The sequence below is a fragment of the Excalfactoria chinensis genome, chromosome 2, assembly GCF_039878825.1.
Source record: "Excalfactoria chinensis isolate bCotChi1 chromosome 2, bCotChi1.hap2, whole genome shotgun sequence".
NCBI classification, from domain to species: domain Eukaryota; kingdom Metazoa; phylum Chordata; class Aves; order Galliformes; family Phasianidae; genus Excalfactoria; species Excalfactoria chinensis.
In genome coordinates, this window is record NC_092826.1 from 72,523,304 (window position 1) to 72,546,235 (window position 22,932).

A 22,932-nucleotide genomic window follows, 5' to 3' on the forward strand; every position below is an offset into this window, starting at 1 on the left:
CCTGCCTCCTACTGATTACTTCCCCATTTTTCATCGATGTTTTGAATGTTGACCCTAGCCTCTGAAATGCTCTTAATTCTCATTTGTTTTATAGGTGGCAAATTTATCTGAAGACTTTGTAAGCAATATGTGTTCCTATTTCATCGCCCATTGGACTAATGACAATACTGAACATAAAGAGCTAGGTATAAGGTCAGAACAAAGATCCTTGACATAGAATTATATCTGAATGTGAATAATTCTGTCATTAGACAAAAGAGTTCTGCAATCAGTTTTGTGCTCACTCTTTGTTGATCCATCTACATTAAATTCAGATTAAAACAGCGTGTGAACAGTACCAAAATCCTTATTTAATCAAGATTTATGACACCTGCTTTTTCTTCTCCATCCATAAGACTACCAGTGACAAGAGAACTTCTACAGAATTCATTCATTATCTGCACATTTCTACCATACAGCTTATTTTTCAGGTTTTAGAACTCAGAATGCTCTAAGTTAGGCATCAGCAAGCTGGGAATATTCTCTGTCACTATTATAACGCATAACAGATCATATTGACCCATCCATGTCTTTTACAGTAGCAGCCTTAACACAAAGATTTTGGGGCTGCTCAAGTGATGGACTGGAATATGCAAGAAATGAACTGAGGGATTTTGTTTGTATACATCATTAGAGAACTTAGATTGCCTGAATTGTCACATGCTTGTTTTGAAACATGTTCAATGGACATATGCTGCAATAGTAGGTAACTGAATGACATTTTTGAAACAGAGGTGGCAGTGCAATGTCCCACAATGGGCAGCCAAGCAGAAATAGAATAATTAGTTCTGAATAACTTGTCCATAACACTCCCATTTTGCACTGTTATTTTTAAGTATCTTTTTTACAATATATGTGATATTCAGTAAAACACCAAGTTAATTATTTGATTACGTTTTTCAATAAAAGATGATAATAATAAAAACATAATTCAACCATATATATATATATATATTTAAACTGGATTTCCATGTTCAAATGCCTTATTCTCTTATTCTTCAGCTAAAAGTCACACCGACATCAGAAGAATATTTGCTTCCCCCACGTGAATTCTAAGAAGTCCTACATTGTTGCCATTGATTTTTAATCTGCATTGAGTAAGTTTATAAAAATACAGTATACAAAATGAGTATCACCTCTGTGTTCTTAATTTCTCCTCATATTTAAAAAAAAAAAATAGTATTTAGAATATATTTTTCTGAGGTGACAGATATTTCTGATCTAGTACGAGAAGCTTTTTACTATATTACAGCATTTTGCCATAACTATTCTTTCCTCCCTGAAGCTTGATTGGAATTTTTATACCACATTTTATGTACTCAGTAACTGCAATGATCTGAATTTCTTTAATATCCCATCCCAGAAATGCGTATTTAAATAATTCCTATAAAAACATGGTGTGTTATAATTGAAAACCTCAGCTCTGTTTCTTGCAAAGCTCATACTTCTGCAATACCACTAAGCACTATGAGATCTATGTCAGGCTTACCAGAACAAATACAGCATTTTAAGTCCCATACATGCTTTACCAGTGTCTACATCAGATAAATAGACACAGTCTTGGCCTATGTAATCAAACATACTCCTGAGGTAAGAAATAGTCTGCAGTGAAACGATTTTTTTTTTTGTTGTTGTTTTTTAAAAAAAGAAACAATCCTAGAAACATCTTTCAAGAATATTTTCAAGATTTTCACATACATACAAAATAAAAGGATTTTGACATACCCATCTTAACTTTATAAGTTCTGCAAGGAAACACAAAACTCTTTGTGGCCCTCCATGGGCACATAGGATCTGAACCTGGAGGCTGACAGCACAGAAGAGCAGGTGGCAAGAATGAAGAAAACTGCATCAGTTCAGCTTCTGTTTAAAGACAGTCTACTCAGAGAAGCAAAAATTGCATATGCAAAACATAAAGAGGAAAACTACTTTATTTCTGATTGTATTCATCTAAATATAGGATTAGGACTGTGAAAAAGCTGTGCTATAAAGCTGACTATAGCAAATGACTAAAGCTGACTATAGCAAATGTTGTGAAAAGCAAGCATTATTAATTGATTTAATTGTTCTAACTCAATTCCACTGATTATTTCAAGATCTTTCTAAGTTTCTGGGTTCAATACTTTGTTTTGTTTTTTTTATCATTGTATGCACCTCGTATTTTCATTCTGTAAATCTCATTGTTCTTTAGGTTTCTCTTCCATGCTCTCATGTTTCTTAAAACATGCTTGCTTGAGTGAGCAGAATGAAAGCTGATGCTCACCTTATACAGTACGTTATGGTATCACAGAAGGACACAAAGTAAGAATTTGAGGAGGAATTGTTGTGACAGCCAAGTTGCCCCATTGCTAATAAATCCTCTCATCAAAACTAATGAGTTTTGGCAGAGTGCTGTACTGGTAAGATAGCATTTATTGCTTCCAAGTGCAATAGCTCATAATTCTTGGAATACTGTGTACCATTTGCTGAAATATTTACATCCTTGGATTACGATTTTCTAGTTCTACTTTTAACTGAACCAAAATATCATTTTTCTTTAATGGTACCTACCCACTCATACTAGTATTTAAAACACAAGCACTTATCAAATATACTCAAAATTACAGGAATCAGTAGTGGCATGACCAGGTTTTTCAGTTCCTCACTGCTAAATAAACAAAAACCACACGCTTTTTTGTGACTTAAGTCGCAGTGCCTCAACAGATACAGACAGTATTATCTTCCTTGCAAATTTTTATAAACAACTTCCTAATGCAGCTATTTCATTTCAGATGGAATTACAACAATAATTTCCCATTTTCTACATGTAGCTGTTTGAGATAAATAAAGACATTACACAAGTTTAGTTTCAAACATTTGAAGTGCATTTGGAATTTCCTTAAGAACTTGATTTCCTTGGATTAGTTTTAGAGTTAATGAAAATACCAATTCAATAAGATATACTCTTCAAAACTTGAACCTTTGTTCCATCAGTTTGTTTAGAATGTAAAACCTAATTTGCTCAAAATATTAGTGTCTCTCAAAATCATCTCAAATTGGCACAAAATACTGAAGAATACCAAATAAATAATCAATTTCAAAAGCAGTTACAACCAGCATATGATCATATTGTTTACTTAACAGATTCTACATACATTAAAGCTATCACAATTTATGGAAGGCTATGTTATAAATATTGAAAAGACATTCACATCAGGCAAAATTAACTTTCCTAAATAAAGAATGCTTTTTGCCAATTCATTGAGTAGATGTGATTCCTTCCCTGTTTACTTTATTGGTTTTCCTGAATCATGTCTTTAACCAGTGATTCAGATAACTGACGAAAACAGTAGCACGTGTTTTATGAGAATGCAAAACTGTGCATCGGGGTTGTACTTCTGGTGCAAGGGAAAAAAAAGACGATTGATGAGAAAGACATCATCAAGACTATGTGAAATCATAGGAAAAAAAAAAAAAAAAGTCTGCATACAAATAGTATACAAATAGTATCCATGCTCAGAATTTAGTTTTGATCTGACTGAATCACAGCTAAACAGGCAAACTGTCTCCCTGCATTCTGTTTTATTGGCAGTATTTTCCAAAATAACCAACATCCCAATACAATATTAGAAACTAAATGCATTTTCACATGTTAATAATGAGAAAGAAAAATGGTCAAATTAGAACAAAAATCACCACAGAAAAACTGCCTAGAAAGACATTTCTAGCACAATCATTATGAGATTATTGGAGGATACAGCTATTCTGATGACAAAAAGTCTTGCCCTAAGGCCTGTAAAACTCTACAGCACTGTTTTAAGCATCTGACAAATGGTCTGGCCTGAAGCAGATGGAAAAAAAAAAAAAAAAAAAAAGTCCCATGATTATGATCTTCTGCAAGTATTTATGAAGGCCTGTCCTCAATAAAAGGCTCTCTGTAAAGGGTGAGTGAAAAATAAATAAATAATTAAATGACTATTGAGTGATGTCCGAGTCCACAGACAATCCAAATAATTATCTCTTTTTCTGACCACTAGAAATGTCAAGCTATGTATGTATAGATGCCATTTTTTTTTTTTTTATAAATTCAAGAGAAAAGTAAAGTAATCACAATGTGGACCAACTCTCTTTTACTTAAAAATGATATATGATAGCAGTGATGCTATGCCCAAAGAATGTTCAGGGTGAAAAATATACATTTTTGAAGACCTTTTCTCCCTGTAACATTATTCCTTGATGTTAGAGCATTTATATTCAGAGATCTGTTCAATCTTAAAGCTGATTAATAACTGCTAAGTTATTTTGTGGATGGATTTTTAGCAGTAAATATAGGTCTGGAAAAGCTGTTTCTTACGTCATGATGTTGAAAATCTCCTCCAACAGCCTCCTTTTCAGGACTGGGGCCCCTCCCTCCACTAATCTAACATCATTAGAAATAATTTGCCAAATTGAAAAGGGAGAGGCAATGAAATAAGTGAGAGTGAAATAAGTGCAGCATTAATATTACAGTACATACTAAAATCTGAAATTTAAATTACTAAACAAACATACCATTTAAAATCCTGAAAATAGAACCCCACTCAATCATGCCAACTAATGAAGAAAAGGTCAGTATCAGTACTTATGTTCCAATGCTTACAGTTGTCTACAGACATAACTGCTCTGAGAGCCACCTACTGTTGTTTTATAAAAACTTGATAAATATAAATTCTACTGATTTTCAAAAGCTAGATTATCCTGAGGCCCGAAGTCAGACATTGAAAGCACCGAACCATAAGAGAAGAAATGAAAACTATTATGTTAGACTACTGATTAGTTTGGTTTACTGCACTAATCTATACAACAGACTGAATTATCTTGATGTTTTAATTTTCACAGAATCACAGAATTGTAGGGGCTGGAAGGTACCTTTAGAGATCATCTACTCCAACCCCATTGCCAAAGCAGGCTCCTTACAGCAGGTTGCACATATGGGTCTTGAACGTCTCCAGAAAAGGAGACTTTTTTCATTAAAGAAAAAAACAAACAACAACAACAACAACAAAAGAAATAATAAATAAGCTTTTTCATAATTATTTTCAAAGACTTAGTATGCTTGGTTTCAAAATAGTGTTTCTTCCTTCAAAGCTATGACTCCTAGATTCCAAAAGAGTGATGCTTAAATTACTTGGATACCCCTTTCTAATTCCATCATTTAAAAATAGATGATTCAAAGATTACAATAAACAATTCAAGAAAATCTGAATTAATACAAAGGTCTTCAAACAGCTGTATTTTTTGGACCTGAAAATAAACAATTTTCTAAAGCAACTTAATACTGAACACATTCACGTCTGCCCTTTTGTAAAAACATGTGAGAGACTGAAAATAAATAGTAAAGAAAATATTTTAAACCAAGGGATCTACTCCAAAACCCACAAGTTTGTTATAAGTTTTCTGAAAAGGGAACAAAAAGGAGCAGTGGACACAAAATAAAGCAATTACTGAAGCTGAGAAGACAGTTTGTAAATATACTTTTTAGAAGAAAAGCAGAAACTTATCAAAATACAGTTGTGATAAGGATAATGACAGTGTGACTTGGTTTAAAGTCATGAAAATAAAATAGCAGATAACATTACACTGTCTCTTAAGTCTATTAGCCAAATACAAACTCACAGAAATTTAATAATAATAATAATTCCCATTCAACTCACAAATAAGTTCATAAAAATCGGTACCCAAAAAATCCTTTTAGACTACTGAGAATTTCAGACTGTTTTCCATACACTGTTTTCACACTGTCTTTTCAAACAGACAAAATAGTTGTCTAGATTGCATTATGCAATATTTTATGGAAATCACACTAACTTTGTGATAGATAATATCTACTCTTCTATTAACCAGCTGTCCAATTACCCTTCTGTAAAAGGATACCATTCATTATTGACAAATCCGTGTTAAATGGATTTCTTCTTGTATGCCTCCCAGATTGTTTATCTTTCCCTAGAATTAGTGTTAAGATAACATAATTCTACATCTCTTCTTTTTGCACTCAGTTCTTATATCTATTCTAAAGCTAAGACAGACTCAGTTGGTTCAGTAAGTAACTTGGAATAACTTCAATCTTGTTTTCACAGCAAGAAAATGAATAATTACTTAAAAAAGTGATCTATGTCACCTGAGGTCTTATACCTTTGCCATTGGTGTTAACTGATGCCACCTAATTACTGATAAAGAAAAAAAGCTGAAGTAATCAATAAAAACAGTAAAAACCTCTGACGACAGGCTTTCTTCTCCTCACTACTTTCTTCTTAGTATTAAAATACTTGTTCAAATAACTACCAATTCTTCTAGCTCCTTAGATTTACCCTCCTTAAGATCTTATAATTAATCTGAGCTCACTGAAATCTGCTTCCAGAAAGTAAATTATTTTAATTTTCCTGTTTTCCTTCTTCTCCTGAACGCTACCATTTCATGAACAGTACCATCAAAGTTGCATGTTCTTTCTCAGTTAATTTTCATTAGTTAGGTTTAAACCTATAAGAACTTTACATTCTGGTTTGCCATACATATAAAAAATTGGTTATTGTCACTGATCCAGTGCAGCACTCTCCTCATCAGAATTTTTCTGTATAACGTGTAGAAACGTCAACGATCTGTAGTCAAGTATAACAAAAAGAGTGCCTTACCACAAATTGCTTCCACAAACTCTTGAACCCTTGATTTTCTTGGATTGCTGGTCTATGAAAGAATCTCCTAATGGCACTGCTCTTTCAAAGACTTTTAGATTCCCTCAGTCCCTCTAAAATCTGGGTTTCTGAATACAAAAATGAAGTATTTTGAATACATTAGAGAATGAGTTAGAAGTTCTTTACAGGGATGCTGGTACCCTACATGTCACAAGTCAGCATACCAGAATTCTAAGTTTTCTCGTGGTGTAATAGGAAGCATTCACATTCTTCACCCAAATAATTAAAAGCACACATTCAAAACAGCCTGAAGTCATAGTCTGTTTTTTTGTTTGTTTGGTTGTTGTTGTTTTTGTTTGTTTGTTTTGTTTTAAATAATTATAGATAAACAGAACAATTTGGGTTGGAAGGAATCTTAAATATCATCTAGATCCAACCCCTATGCCTCAGGAAGATACACCTCCCAGTAGATAAGGCTGCTCAGAGCCCCATTCAACCTGGCCTTCTCATCTTCAAGCTAAAAAAAGCCCAGCTCCCTCAACCTTTCTTCATCAAAGAGGCGCTCCAGCTCTCTAATCATCCTCAAGGCCTCTTCTAGACTTCAAAAGGGTCCATGTCCATTAAGCCTCTTTTTAATAGCAATGAACAGTTGAGGTCAAGAAAGACAAATTGTTGTTCAGACTTATCAGAAAAACAAATGGCCTTTTATATTTTTGGGGTTTTGCCTACTAAATAAAGCTTTCAAACTATTGCCTTTACTTGAAAACCAAACCAAACCACAACAACAAAACCAATAATCTCAGCAAACAGGTACTCTATTTCCTTTTGTTGTGGAAAATATTGAGTATATTATTCTTTTAATAGTAGGAATTCATTTAAAATTGGTTTCAAGACTGATTTCTCTCCTTCTAAAGATAGACACCACTGTTAATTGAGAGAAGCTTTTTAAGAAGTTGACACCCTTTATCCCTGAACAAAGATTACTTGCACAGTAAGTTGTAATCCTCAGCTTTGCAATATTGCTTTACGAGGTTAAGAAGATGAATGTTCATCACTTCTAATCCTTACCATGATTTACGAGGCTCTGGGTATCCTTTTCCCAGAGCATCTACAACTGAGCGGTTATTCTGCCTGCTGCTTAAATTACAGAGACATCTGCAAAGTAAATTATGGATTGTTGTCCCACAACCAAGCTGCCTCTTCATCTCTCTGTAGTATTTCTTTGATAACAAGAAAGGTTGTTGTTGTGGTGTTTTTTTTTTCTTATCAGTTTTGTTTTGCTAGACTGGGAGATATTAAGATGACCTGGATTACCACCTGCCATGCATACTTTCAAGCAATATGTTTAGTTGCAAAAACCCGCAGTGAAAAGGAAGGAAGGGAGTAGGCTTGTGAGGGACAGAACAGACGGCTAAATAATGCTCACTTTGTGCACTGAGCTCTTTAAGGTTTGCACATCTATGAATTATTTTCCTTAGCAGAAAACTAATGTAGCTAAAAAATATATATGTGCACTTAAATTTATACTGAATTGGGCAAATATATAACTTTCTCTAATATCTCTCTATTATATATTTAATAATATGCCAATTTCTCCATCTTTACTTATATGCACATATATACAAGTAACACAAAGATATAAAACCTAAATAAGTTTACCTAGCCCACACAAGAAGCTTCAGTCCTGTGGGGTAGAAATGTACATTTGAGTATTAAAAAAAAAAAAAAAAAAAACAAACACAACAAAACAGTGCAATTTGTGGAGCTTAAACCATAGCACTGAGAATTAGGTACTTAACCTATTCCGAATTTAACCAGGTTTTTTAACTGTGTCCAAACTCCCAGTCTATTTATATTTAAAAATATAAAGCATACAATGTTCCACCTGTCTGTGTTCTCTGTGTTTTCATTAAGTATTATACTAAGTGCAGATCTCATCAAGTTTCAGATGAAATTTAATGTAATCATTTCTCATTACTTGCTATTATAAATTTTATTATGGTCTCATACTGTCTAGCTGAATGTCCCTAAACAATGTACATTTCTGACTACAATCCAGGTTTCAGAAAACCCAAACATTTTTGAAGAAAACTGCATAGCAATGTATCCACCCATAAGCCATGTTCCAAAACAGAAAGAGTACCTTCAAGTCCAGTACTCCCTCGGAAAAATTCCAGTGAACAGAGCCAAGATAACAAATGCTAATAGTGATAACATTCCAGAAATTCTTTTTACATATCTGGAAGACTCACTGAGATACAATATCAGCTTTCTAAATCCCTTCCATTACCTTCAGAAGCACAGAACTTGAAAATAATAGATATATAACTGAAAACAATGGTATCTTTGTATCTAAAGTTGTCGTTACCATTTTATTGCAGTAATAAATACCTAATTTTTAAGTGTTCACATAAAATATATCACTTGATTACCAAAATGGAGGCACAAATAAAACAAAACTTTAGCATCAACAACACCACATCATAGGGAAGCTTAAAAGCACAGCTTAAAAGTAATCCATGATTACTTAGTATGGCATTCAGGCAGAAAAATTTCTTACTATAAAGAAAAACAGCATCACAGTTTTTAGAAAAAGCACAATATATAGTGGCTTTGCTTTTATATTCCACTGAAATTAAACATAGTAAAACCTCAAACTACTCTCTACAGTTGTTTGCCTTTTCTATGCAACTTCAGCAGAAGACAATCAGTATTCAAATCCTACTCACTCCATATCTCCCTGCACATTAAATGTCAAAAACCAGCATTAAACAGAGCTGTAATACACAAACTATTACTGAATTTAATCATTTAATAGACCAAAAAAGCTAAACAATGGCTTTGCTGTCTCTTCCAGAGACTGTGCTTCATGCTCATTAGGCTCTCAGTTCAACATAAATAGAATCATAGAATTACCCAGGTTGGAAAAGACCTCAAAAGATCATCAAGTCCAACCTTAGCCTAGTCATAGTACCCTAACTCTAACAACCCTCTGCTAAATCATATCATATCATATCACCACATCCAAACGGCTCCTAAACACATCCAGGGATGGTGACTCAGCCACCTCCCTGGGAAGCCTATTCCAGTGCTTAACTACCCTTTCTGTAAAGAAGTGTTTTACAAATACAATACAATTCATTAAAATATAGAAAGGTTGTTGTTGTTGGGTTTTTTTTTTTTTTTGTTTTTTTTTTTTTGTTTTGTTTTTTGAAGGTATATATAGACAAAATACCCCCAGTGTTTCATTTTCACCAGGATTAGATGCTTGCCAAGAGTATAGCAGTTTATAGTATATATGGTTTATAGTAGATTCCGTAAGAAACAATCCAAGTAGATGACATTAATAAACATGAGGAAACCTATGATATACTGTTGTTTTTGTTTTTTCTTTCCACGAAAATGAGACAAACACCATTTGACAAAAGAAAACCCTTCAATTACAAGAAAAAAGCATTATAAAAGTAAAGTTTGAAGACAAAAATGCATTTCTGTCATTTAAGAGGTGCAGTACAGACTATAAAAGTACTTTTGCTTTCTCCAATCTGCATGTAAATTGAAATAGCCTGAGAAGGGTAACACACAGCACTGGCATTTGTAAATAGTCTATTGCTTAGTAGTACTGCAAACCTCAGACTGCATCAAATGTTTTTTGTGGAGATACTTATTAAAAATAGCAGGTACTAGGATTTCTCCATCTGTTTCTTAGGCCTAAAACAAAATTATTTTTAATACATAAATAACAAAATAGAAATCCATAAAAACTACAAAAAATAAAACTAAATTCATTACATTTAACAGGGTGAGCTGACCATTGTTATGACTAAACTTTTGAAGACAAAGGAGAAATCTACCACACTTAAAAAGCCTACCTGTCAATAAGATGCCACATCTTCCAAGGTCGTACAGAAGCGAAGTTCAGACCTTTGCTGGTCTCACTCAATGCAATCCTCTTCTGACTGGGTTACTACAATCTGCAAAACATACAGAAATTAAATTGTCATTTTGAATAGTTTTTTCTCATGAACACTAAAAAATTAAAAAAAAAAAAAAAAAAAAAAGGAAACAAACAAACAAAACACCTCATCAAACACATAAACTGAATAAGTCACCCAGCATCACTTCTGTGCTATGTTATGTCAATATGGCAAGGTAAGGAGTAGGACAGATACCCCTGGAACAGATGGATCCTGCTGAGCAAACAGTCAGCAGAACTAAACCGCTCACATTCCTAATAGCTGCCTAAACTTATGGGATTTTTACTGGAGATAGATATTACTGCAGAGCATCCTATTATGGCTGTGATTTGTATGCAGTGCCATGGCTGAGTTACCTTTGTGTCAGCTATCATTCATCGCAGTGGGAAAATAAACACACAAAGATTTCTTTGAAAAGGATGAAGGAGTGAAAACATGAGCTAGTGACACTGCATATAATGCTTTGTTCTTTCCACAGTGGTGGTGCAGCCAATTTTGTCACTGCCATAATGTCTCAAATCAGTATTACAAATGGTGGGGTGGTTATTTTTCTGCTAAGAGTCCGCTTTGCAACTCACATGAGCAATTTCCATAACAAATCCATCCTGAATTGGTTTTTGTTCCAATTCTGAGATACGTTTTTATTAGAACACTGATCTAATTTTAGCTTTTCACTTAGGAACAACAAACAAAACAAACAAAATATAATAGTATTCGTCAGATATATTTACAATAATTTCAGTAGGACTAAAACTTGAGAGTTCTTTGATGGTTTTATATTTGTTCAGCAGTTTGTATATTGGAAATTCTGAATACAGATGAATTTCAAGAGAAATGAATAAGAGAGAAGAGAAAAAGGAAATTAAAAAACAAGCAAGTCCAAACCTGAGGCTGACAGAATACTGAAATGCAGCTGGCATTCTAACAGAAAAGTAAATGTGCAGAGAAAACTCAAAGGAAGACAAACAGCTGGAAAGTAATCATTTGCCCCCCACCCCTTTATTTTTTTATTTTATTTTTTGGACACATAATATCTACTCTGTGCCAACACATTAGTTTAGTTTCAATGCAGGCTTTTAGAAATTAAAATACACAGAAGTTAGGTGAATTACATACACAAAGAGAAATAAACCATTTATGAAGATATTAGTAAGCCAAACTTCCAAACTTCAAGAAGGCAATGACATAAAAGCAGACAGCTTACTGCAATGTAAATTGTATGCTTACAAAAATGTCACTTGTTTTGCAATAGCTCAACTTCTCCCACATTTTCATGTTAAGAGTTAACCTGTAATCCTTTTCAGCAGCCTAGAAATCTATAACATCTTCAAACAAACAAACAAACCCCAAAAGAACAGAGACCTTCCTTTAACTAAAGTGGGAGCAATAATTCTTGGAAAGTAAGGAGAAAAGAATCCCAGCACTGCAATAGTTTTCTGTGTCTCTGATAGAAACTGCCCTTCAAATATTAGTTTTTCTTATTTTTAAATTAGATTTCATAGAAACTATTAATATTGACAAAATTAACTTCATGGATCTAATACAGCAACTGAAGAATGCATCTAGAAATAAACACACCACATAAATTTGTAGTTCACTGATGACATAATAATAATTTGTATAATTTTAAATGAAGGAGAAAATAAGGAAAGTTAGGGAAAAAAATCGGGCATCTTTGGTGTTAGTACAACAAATTCCTGTTTCTTTAAAAAGCTTCTTAACCTGGAGTGTAATTCCCAAGAATTTTACTGCCTGGAACTTATACGGAGAGCATCAGCAATGAGAGAGGGATCACAATGACTTTTATTGCAAATAAGGTTTGGAGTGGTTCTGTAAACCTGATTGATTTGTTCTTAGTTGCATTGATTACATTTGAAAAATCTTTACTGCAAATACTCAGTTTATTTAGCTGGAGGAAAAGTAAAGCACAAGAAAAATAATACATAGTTTGGATTAATCATTTAGCCTGGGGAGACTACTGGGATCTATGGGGCTACTTGAGTTTACTGGAAAATACTCATGTTCACACAGAAGATTTCCAACACATTCACAAATCAAAGTAAAAGCTGTCAGATTTCCTATTAGCAACAAAGCTGAAAGAAACAATGATAGGGAATCTGAATATTTGGCAAAATTTGAATTTTAGTATTTCCTGTTTGAATTGAAGAAGTGGACAACTTAACAGTTAGTCATTTAACCTATACTCCATGATATTACTGATCCTTTTTCCTTTTTCATTTCATATCTGTACTGAATACAGAGTTTGTGTGGGGACAGAATCCTTAGCAGGGTCTGATATGATAGGACAAGGGGAAATTACCTCAAAATAAAGGAGGGAAGATTTAGTCTGGATATGAGAGCAAAGGTATTTGTTTGTTTTCTTTTTCACCATAGGGTCATGAAAGCAGTGGAACGGATTGCCCAGGGAAGTGCCTCATCCCTGGAGACAACCAAGGTCAGATTGGAGAGAGCTCTGAGCAACCTGATCTAGTTGTAGGTGTCTCCTTTCACTGTAGGGGAGTTGGACTACATGATCTTTAATATTCTCTTCCAACTGAAACAATTCTATCAATCTACGAACTTCATAGATTTTTTTCTGTCTGCCCCCTCTCACATATTCCTTCAGCTTTGATCTCCTAACACACAGTGGCCTTCAGTGGTGTTTCAACCAAGCCAAGGGTGAACTAGAAAAACGATGAGGCACACACTCTCACCATCTACCAGAATGCTTTGGAAGTAAAGAAGAATACATATAAATAGAAAACGTAAAGAAAAAGAAATGCATAAAAATTATTTGCTTTTGCCCCAAATATAAATAATGCAGCTCAGAAGGATCTCACATTGTTATTTTAGGTACCCATAAATATTCGACATTCCACGTGGGTTAGTTATGTACTGAGAAATTCACTTCTCTGCTTTTCAGATGCACTCAGCCCTTTTGTACCGTTTGAAAAACTGATATCCACGCCTGCCTTTCTATTCACATTCTCTTTCCACCAACATCTATTCTTCCTAAACAACAGGTTTTCGTGCAAAATACAAATTTGTGCCCATCATGTGCAAGGTCATTTAGAAAGAGCATGATCGTAGACTGAAGGGTTTTGTTATCCCTCACTTCCCCCGGTACTTCTCACCCTCATCATTCTGACATTTTACTGTCTGTTTACAGACATCTGGGAGTCAAACATGTACCAGAAAAACAAGAATGCCATGTAATTTTTAACCTCTTTTCAAAATCATAATAGCCAGTTTTGTACAGAAGAACACTTCCATCAGGGCGTATTTGGTAAATATGCTCTCAAATACTAATATGCAACAAGGCAAAGCTAATAATGCCGTCATGTTTACTCATTCACAAATCAATACTAAAGCAAGCAGTACTAACTCCTTTGCTGCAGACAAGATTCCTGTGATTGAATTCAGTAATAAAGCTCTCACAGACTACAGGGACATAGGGTAAGTCTGCACGCACTGATGACAGACCCCTGCACTGAATTTTCCTGTTTCTCTCCTCTATAGCAGAAGGAAACTGCTTCCTGTCACTGCTGGCAGTATAAAGGATAAGCAATGGTTACAGAAAGACAGTGCATATCATCAAATAACCATATTTTCTCACCACCATATTAGCAATTGAAGAGATATACCTGAAAAGATAAATTTCTATTCAGAAAAGACTCAACACAAATCCTGTAGGTTTCTAAAGCAGCTTAATCCCTCCCCACAGAGAAAACTATGCAACAACCTCTGAATACGTGTATTTTTAGTATGAAAACTTCTAATAATATGAACATTGTCTGAATTTTAAGTAGTTCAACATTGCTTGTATTCTCTCATGTTTTGTCTACTCTTGCACCAAAAAGCGCACTTAACATTTCTACTAAGGAACAGGTAACTAGCTGTATGGTTAAATGATACAGAGGCCATGCTTTCCTCATCTGAAGAAAAGGAACCAAGTCCTTACAGTGACAATACACATCATTTAAAGTGATTAAAAACAAAAAACAGTGAAAGGTACGAACAGAGTAAGCACCACTCAAACAAGTACAAACACGAAAGACACAACAATACGAGCCTGTAGAACAAACAAAATGTCCCCCTGATTTGTAGAACAATCAGGGTATGTGACTGCATGTGTAATACAGCTGTATGCTTCACATGTATTAAAAAAAGTAAGAAAAGAAATAGATTCCACTATCTGTGGTGAATCTGACCGAGTTTAATTCAAAAGAGTAAGAAGAGGATAAAAGGAATCCTCAATCATTTTAATAAGAGTCTGTGTGGTTCTGAGATTGCTAGCAAGTCAAATGATTTCTTACAGGATTAGATTATATTGGCTTCAGCTAGCATTAATAATTAAACCCAGGTCATCCAATTAAGGAGGGGAAAACAATGAAACTCAGACAAAGAGTTGTAAATCTTTAGTTGCTCATCCAGGTATACATCATCTATTGACTCAGCAGGGTTCATGCACAATTGCCAGGTCAAACAGATTCATATAAAGTACTTGCTGAACTTCCTGAATGAATTGCAAATCAATGAAAAATAAAGAAATCACTATTGTCTTATTTTTTTTACCAACTGAAAAATGGTGAAAACAGCCCAACTTACTCGAAACAAGAAACTTAATTATAAAGATAATTAGAGTGGAATTTCATATAAAACCTCCACTTCTATTAATGCTAATGAAAGACATCACGTGGATGACATAGGAAAAGAGAGTTCCTAATCTCCAAACAGGAGCCTGGTAGCTGTGAGGCTCTCCATATTGTCGCCTCCCGATCCGGCGACAAGTCAAGGCTGCCGTGTGAAAGTACTGTGCCTCAGCACACAGGGAACAGACGGGACTCACACACAGTGCATAATGCCAAAAGTACCAATTTAATGCCTCGCAACAAACCCTATATAGTGGTCCAGGTGACCGCCCCTGTCAGACACTCGTGACCTCCCTGACTCCACCCCAAGTGCACGCAGGCACCACCTACCCAATACCCAACACACATGGTAGCAGCCAAAGAACTGAAGCTTTTCTCCCCTCTTACCTCCCAGAATGCTCCTGAGGGTGAAAAATAAAAGATGTTCCCATCCTTCTTTCTGTCCTTAAACTCTGCATTAAAACAAAGCCACTGGGAGCAGTAATTTTTGCATTTAGCCTACCAGTTCAGCAGGAACTGGAATGAAACCAATCACCCATTTCACATGACAATTGCACTACTATCAGAGAATAATGATTTTCAGTCACTACCAACTTGGCTTGAATCTGTACTACCAGCCCAAAGGTCAAAAGCTTTCTAACCAATTATCAATCTCCTGGTCCATCCAGCCCCTTCTATTGTCTTGATTTCCTTTACAAGATTAATGCTGTTGCCATAGCTTAATCAAATAAGCCTCTGGATCTGACATTTACTTCAATGTTGCAGATGCTTCTTCACAGAGATAAGGCAAGAAAACTAATAAAATAACTTATATAAATATTGCTTAAAATTAAATATTGACTATGCAGGATTTACTTTGGAATTGACAAAGAACCCTTTTCACTATATTGAGTTGTGTCTTATGGTCTCTTCAACACTGGATTCACTTAAATCTGAATTTTCAGAAAGGAATTCATCTGGTTTCAAAAATCTGGAGTCCCAGTGACTACAATACACATAAGGAATTCATAGCTAGCCTTCTGAAAAATCACCTTCTGGACTCCAGAAAGCTTGCCGTTAATCTCCCTCCCCCATAAAGATGGCATCTAATAAAAGGAAAAGGATTGTAGGTGTGAAAAAGTGTGAAAAGACAGACCACTTGTGACACTATCCAGCAGTTTCTTGCCATCTCCAAGTCCAGAATATCAGTTTATTTTGATGGCCTTCATTCCCCTTCATATCACATACACACCTCATAACAAATAAGAAGTTCATTGGAATATTCTACTTTAAGAGAATTTTAAGAGGATTTCTAAATATATCTAGCTTATTTCTCAAAATAAATTATCATAGCCTCAAAATATATTCAAGTATTCTGCTTTTGGGTGAACTCAAAGAACACTTGTTCTGAATGCATTTTTCAGGAACAACAGGGAACTGATGAAGAATCTACTGTACATAAATTCCTCTGTGAAATGACACCGTATGTCTACTTGATTAATGGCTGCAGGTACATAATTTGTCTAAATGGAAAAACACATGGATATTTCCCTACTCTGTCACCATTTCCTTTGTGCACACCTACTCACATACACTCCTAAGTGCATATATCTAAATTACATTTATAAAACAACAGATTTATTTTATTAAACATTTTCTTTAACAGTTTTACTATTGGTATTTTCTTTCCTTGTCTCATGTAATAACAATTGATAAGTGTATTTGATAAATTAAACAAACAAATAAAAGTGAAAGAAAAACAAACAAACAAACAAACTTGTCTCTGCTTTCCCTCTAACAGTATTTCCATTGAGTGCATATGCAAAGATTGAACAGAACTAACAGAAATATAATATACTGGAGCCATCTGTTCTCATTCACAATTAGAAATTACTGCACTTTTGTTAGTCGTATTAGTGTGACGCAGCCAAAACCAGTTGAATTCGTAAGGTAGACATTATCTAGCACAAATACTTTCCTCCACAACATTTATTTTTACACTAAGAATAGCAAACATTTTAAAAATAGGATGACATAGCAGTTCCACACCATGCTCAGATTTGGGGGCTGCAGTTAGTTCTTATGCTCCTGGTTGGGCAGAAAAAGCATCTCTTAAAACAGAGGTTAAACACCATCCATTCAATGGCCACTTGGTGTTGCATTCTGTAAACTTCTCAGGATCCAAGATAATTTTTATTATCACACTGCAGTTTGAAAGAAGAAAAACTGCTTGCTTTCTTCTGAACACTTGCAAAACAGAGTAGGTTTTTTCTACCATTTTCTACCATGCATTATTTTTTATTTCCTGGTAGCAAAGCGATTTCTTAATAATATAGCCAGGACTTTTCACTAGCAATGTATTTGTATACTTCCAAGTGCTTCAAGGTGGACATGTGACCAGCTCGCTTACATGGCTTTGAATCACCTTCACTGCTGTTAAATGAGTCAGCACTGGAAAATGCAATAGAGTGGAAGCCATGGGTAGGAATGCAAAAGAAACGCCCAGATTCATTAAAAATAAATCTTTCATAGAAGCTCTGGATGATAATCATGTTTATAGCAAGTCAATCTTGCTATGATCAGGATATGTGGAATGAGCTATGTATCCAATAAGCTAAATAACACGGGTATAAGTTTTGTCATTAATCAGATACAAAATACTGAGCATGGTTATAAACACTTGAAATGTCCAGCAACAGAATGAAACTGAATCTATCACACAGAGCTGACACTGAAAATTGTGAAAAAAACATCTCATTCATTTCAAAACATTTTTGTCCCTGTCCTAAAAACAAAAACAAAAACAAAACAAAACAAAACAAAAAAAAAAAAAAAAAAAAAACCTTTCTCAAAGTACAGTGGCTCTTAGGTAATGACTCAGGGCAGTTGTAAATAATGACAGATATTCATTTCTTTATAACATAACATACTCATCTATTCTTCAAACTTCATAACTAAACTTCTCAGTGACACATATACACACATCATATATTTTCATTTAGGATTGAAAAGTAAAATCACTGTCCAGTGTACAAGAGTTGCTCCAAAATAATGCCTCCTGTTTTATTATGTTGAGTCACAAAGTCAGAGTCAGATGATGGTGGTATGGCAGTAGAGGTAGAACCTTCCTATCAACATCCCATTCATTTTGTTGCCATGGGATAGATGACAGTAGAGTGGCAGTCTGATATGGAAGTAAATATGAAGCAAAGATCTGTAACTGAATTCCTCCATGAGGAAAATATTACATCTATTGATATGCATTCAAGCTTGTAGAACGCTTATGAGGACCAAACAGTGGATGGGAGACCACTGAGGTTATGAATGCTGTTTTGGCACTGGTGACTGCATTCAGAGTGACCTATTTCACTGTCAGTTACATCTTAAAATCAAGTTAAATAACTTTACATGTCATCTCTGGAGTGAGAACTGTTCTAGTATATCCATGTCAAGCTCATGACAACCTTAACAGTGTTTTATTCTGCTTTTACACACACAGCTTCTTAGGCTAGAACTGGTCCTAGGGGTGCAAGGACTTGATTTTGTTTTATACACCTTTCCCCAGTAGGCATTCCAACTAAAATTTTATGTGGTTGCTGTGAGCAACTACAGTTTCAAAGAGAGTAGCATTTTTGTTAAGGTTATTTATGAAGTTACTTTTGGACATGCTATTAAAAAAAAAATAAATAAATAAAATTAAAAAAAAAAAAAATCACCAGAAATAAGTAGGTGATTTTCAGGCATTACTATCTGTTTGTATGTTTCTTAGAAATGATACTATCATGCTACTTCAAGTTGAAAGTTCAGTACACAGCTGGAACAGATTCTGGACTTACATGTGATTTTTCAAAATGATGCCATAATTAACACTAACTTGCTATAGAATCTCAAAGGAACTAGCTTACTGCCTGTCTGAAGAGGCTCAGAAGCAGCATTTTTTTAAAACATCATAAAAGTATGAATAAAACACCGTGCTCACCAAACACAGCAGGAAATCAACTGCTGACAGTTTAAGTAACTAACGATTGTGTTTGGTAACTTATAAAATAAAAACTCTTCTGCTAAAAGAACTGTGAAATCATGAGTATAAGAAAGAGCATCACAAACAACGTAAAATTTTGACAAAAAATGTTGACAGTTCAATAGTCTTAAAATTCTTAAAATTATTTAAAAGAACAAAATACATAACTTGACTTCCATAGCTTGAAATCCCACATTCACAATCAAATCAACTTCATAATAATGATAAAAATTCTATGCAGTTATTTGTACAAGATGATTGGATTTAGAAGCCAAAGAGCAGTGGAATGAAGTAGAATAAGGCAAGTATTCTCTGGAGGACCAGAAAAAGTAGTCGAAGTCCATCCAACTGTGATGCCAAAGGCCACAACTTCACAATTGTAGCAGAGAGGGAATAGGTGCAGACCTCAACACAATCCAATAGTCCTTTCATCTGCCTTCCTCTTCAAACTGTATTATAAATATCATGGCAATTAATGGCTTTTTACTGATATACTGTAGAAGGTTAAATTTGCTCTTGGTGGCTTTTTCATATTGAAACATATTAACAAATATAACTGGAAAACCTCACTAACTTGCAATTCCATGTCATCAAAGAAGTACGTGAACTTTCTACAATACATTAGTTATTTTTCATTCTTCTTCTTCTTGAAAATGAAGCAGTAGCATTATACATATTACAGACTATCATTTATACGGACATAAACATGGCTAAGCAACCAGAAACTCTGTTCAATAATATAAAAGCTTTGCTCAGAATTTTACAGAATTTTATTAACCTCAACTATAAAAGATCCTACTACTTCCTTATAAATCTAACATTTTAATCCAGTTAACTGAGCTTTATCTTTTATCTGAATTGATATGCTTTATACCTTTTTACATGTAACTCTTAACATGTAAAATCACCCAAATCTTGAGAAAAAGTCGACAGTGTTTTTCTATTCTTGCCTATAAAATAATTTTCCCAGAGAGTGAGACTAGAAAATATGGAAAAAAAAATATATAACAATAGCACATCACCTTGTTATTGTCAACTCAAGGGCACACCTGGAGATTCAGATGGCTGAGAAAAAGTCCACAGCTGCGGTAAGTGCTGTGTCCTATTAGAATTTCATGACAAGCATAGCAGTAGTTTTACATATGAATATACCCTCTGCAGAGCATGAAAACTTTATGATTCACTTAACTACCCAACATTGGAGGAACACACTATGCATAAGGGAAAAAATGAGAGAGCCTGGAGCAGAGGTAATGTTCTTGTTGCTCACCAGAGTAAGAACCACAGCTCTTTTATGTCTGCAGCAAGTCACTGAGATGAGACTAATTTAGCTTAATCCAGCTGGAATAGAGGAACAAACAAACAAAGCACACTCGTCTCTGTATTTTCCTACTTCACTGAAGCAAGCATCTCTGCCAGTAATATTACAGGCTGAGTCTGGGAAGTCAAACTGAAGTGTTTAATGAGACACTAGGCAAGTCTTCCCATTCTATTAAAAACAGAGCTGCCAGAGAGTTTTTCTGGCTCTGAGAAAAGCACCCAGTAGCAATTCTCACAGCATACTTGATGGGGGAAGAGTGGGTGATGATTTCGTCTTCCTGTACAGGCCTGAGACAGAACCAAGAATTTTAGAATAACCCTGTTTCTCACACCTTCCTCTTCTCTCAGCTTCACAATGCCAAATCAAACCTCTCACCCATAAGGGGATCAATAGGAGTGTCTTTCTCACATAGACTGGCAACCATTCCCTGATGATGAAGAACATCATGAGACAGGAGCAGGTGCATTCTGGTTGACTGCAAGCAGACAATTAATAATTATCTGGGAAGACAGGTTAGTTTTCTAGACTATTCTACACTATCAAGGATTTAATCTGGAAATCAGCATAAATATTTTCCGTTTAACTTGATTATTTTTAACTTTTTTTTTTTCTTTTTTCTCTCATGTATTACTTTATAATCAGGACATTAGTAAAAGCAGGAGGGCTCCTGGTCAGCAAATGTGCAGTGCTTTGAGCAATGAGCACAAGCAGGAGGAAAGAGCAAAGACTTTGCACCCAGCAATCCCGAGCTAACGTTCACCTGAGCTAGCTTGTACGGCACAACAATATAAATTAACCAAAACTAAAACACATTAACATTGCCTTTATCAGCACACTGATAGGGCAGTTCTGGAAAGCACTCACTCGTTTAATTCATATTGCATTAAAATGAGAAAATTCAGTTTAAGCCATACCTATTACAAAATACCCTATTTGACAGGCATTTCCTCTAATGCAAATGAAGGCAATAAAACAGAACGTCCTGCTGAATTTTCAGCTTCAGAATCCTCTACGCACAATATAAACTTCAGCTACACATTAGGCTAAGGTCAAATTTTGCTGTCAGTAATTGGTTTAAATGGCTTGTATTAGTATTCATGACTTACCACTGGAGTTAGATTTGGCCTTTATCTTCGCGATGACATGTAAAAGATCCTGAAAAGAACCATTCCTGAGGACTACAGTGATAATTTCTGACAGAGACTACCCAAAATAGCAATGTGTTATTGGAACAAAAAAAAAAAAAAAAAAAGCATGCATATGGGAGCAGAAGGGTTGAACAGTGAACTGTTGAAAGGTTTGTAACAAACATAGCATTAAAAAAAAAATGAAAAATAAGAAAAAAAAATAGAAGAAGAAATGAAAAATAAGAAAAAAAAAAAAAAAAAGAAGAAGAAGAAAGAAAAGAAAGAATAGAAAAGAAAAAGTGAGCAGGGGCTGAAAACACAATCTGTTGGAAGGCTGCCAAAGCTTAGTACCAGCTGCACAGCCAGGTGGGAGTTTTTGTTGCATGACAGAGAAAACTGTCAATCTAACAACACTGTTTTTGTACCACATGAAGTGATATTTTGGAAAGGTTAGTAGGTAAGTTAGCAGTAATTAATCCTTGTGTCAGGAAAAGCTTTAGCTGGAAGCTTTGTTAGTGACAGGTGAAAACCTCTACTTGGAGTCTGTAAAAACCAAGCAGCTACCTAATTCCTGAAGTATTTATGAAAATAGATCATGGGTGTAGGTTTTGGGGTTGCTTTTGGGAATTTTGGGAGTCAGCCTAACAAGCGCATGAAAAAGGATTAAGAAATATGTTTAATTGATAACCACAAATCAAAGTGATCAATATTACAAGGTTTTGTATACTGATATTTTGTTTATCTGGGTTTTTATCTTTGAGCACAGAGAACACTGAAATTACAAAATCTCTATTTTAAGCACAGCTTTGGATTAAAGCTCTTCATATTAGTACAAAATCTTTTTATAATATAAGCCTTCCCATACACACAATACATTAAATAACATTTAATTATGTATAAACACTGATTTGGGTTGTTCCACATCTTTAGTTCTGTATGTATGTATTTTTCATTATTCAAATGAGCATTATAGACCAAATAAGAAAAAAAGGAAAAAACTTATACCTGAACTAAATTGATCACCCTCACAAGGACTGAGACAGAAATTAAAATGAATAAGTGCCATTGTTTGTGGTTTTCTTTGTTTCAATTTTGGTGTTCATTATTTATATTTATTTAGTAATGTAAACTAAAACAAACATAGGATTTTAGAAGTATTTGTCCAAAGA

General features: G+C 34.5%; 1 protein-coding gene across 3 annotated transcripts in view; it reads right to left on the reverse strand.

Annotated features, from left to right (window-relative positions):
• The window catches only part of CDH12 (cadherin 12), a 506,510-nt gene that overhangs the window by 331,634 nt on the left and 151,944 nt on the right, over positions 1–22,932 (reverse strand). For all 3 annotated transcript variants that reach the window (XM_072327372.1, XM_072327373.1, XM_072327376.1), the window contains one exon: positions 10,559–10,660. The gene's annotated coding sequence lies outside the window, so the exon portion shown is untranslated. The remainder of the gene's footprint in view (positions 1–10,558; positions 10,661–22,932) is intronic.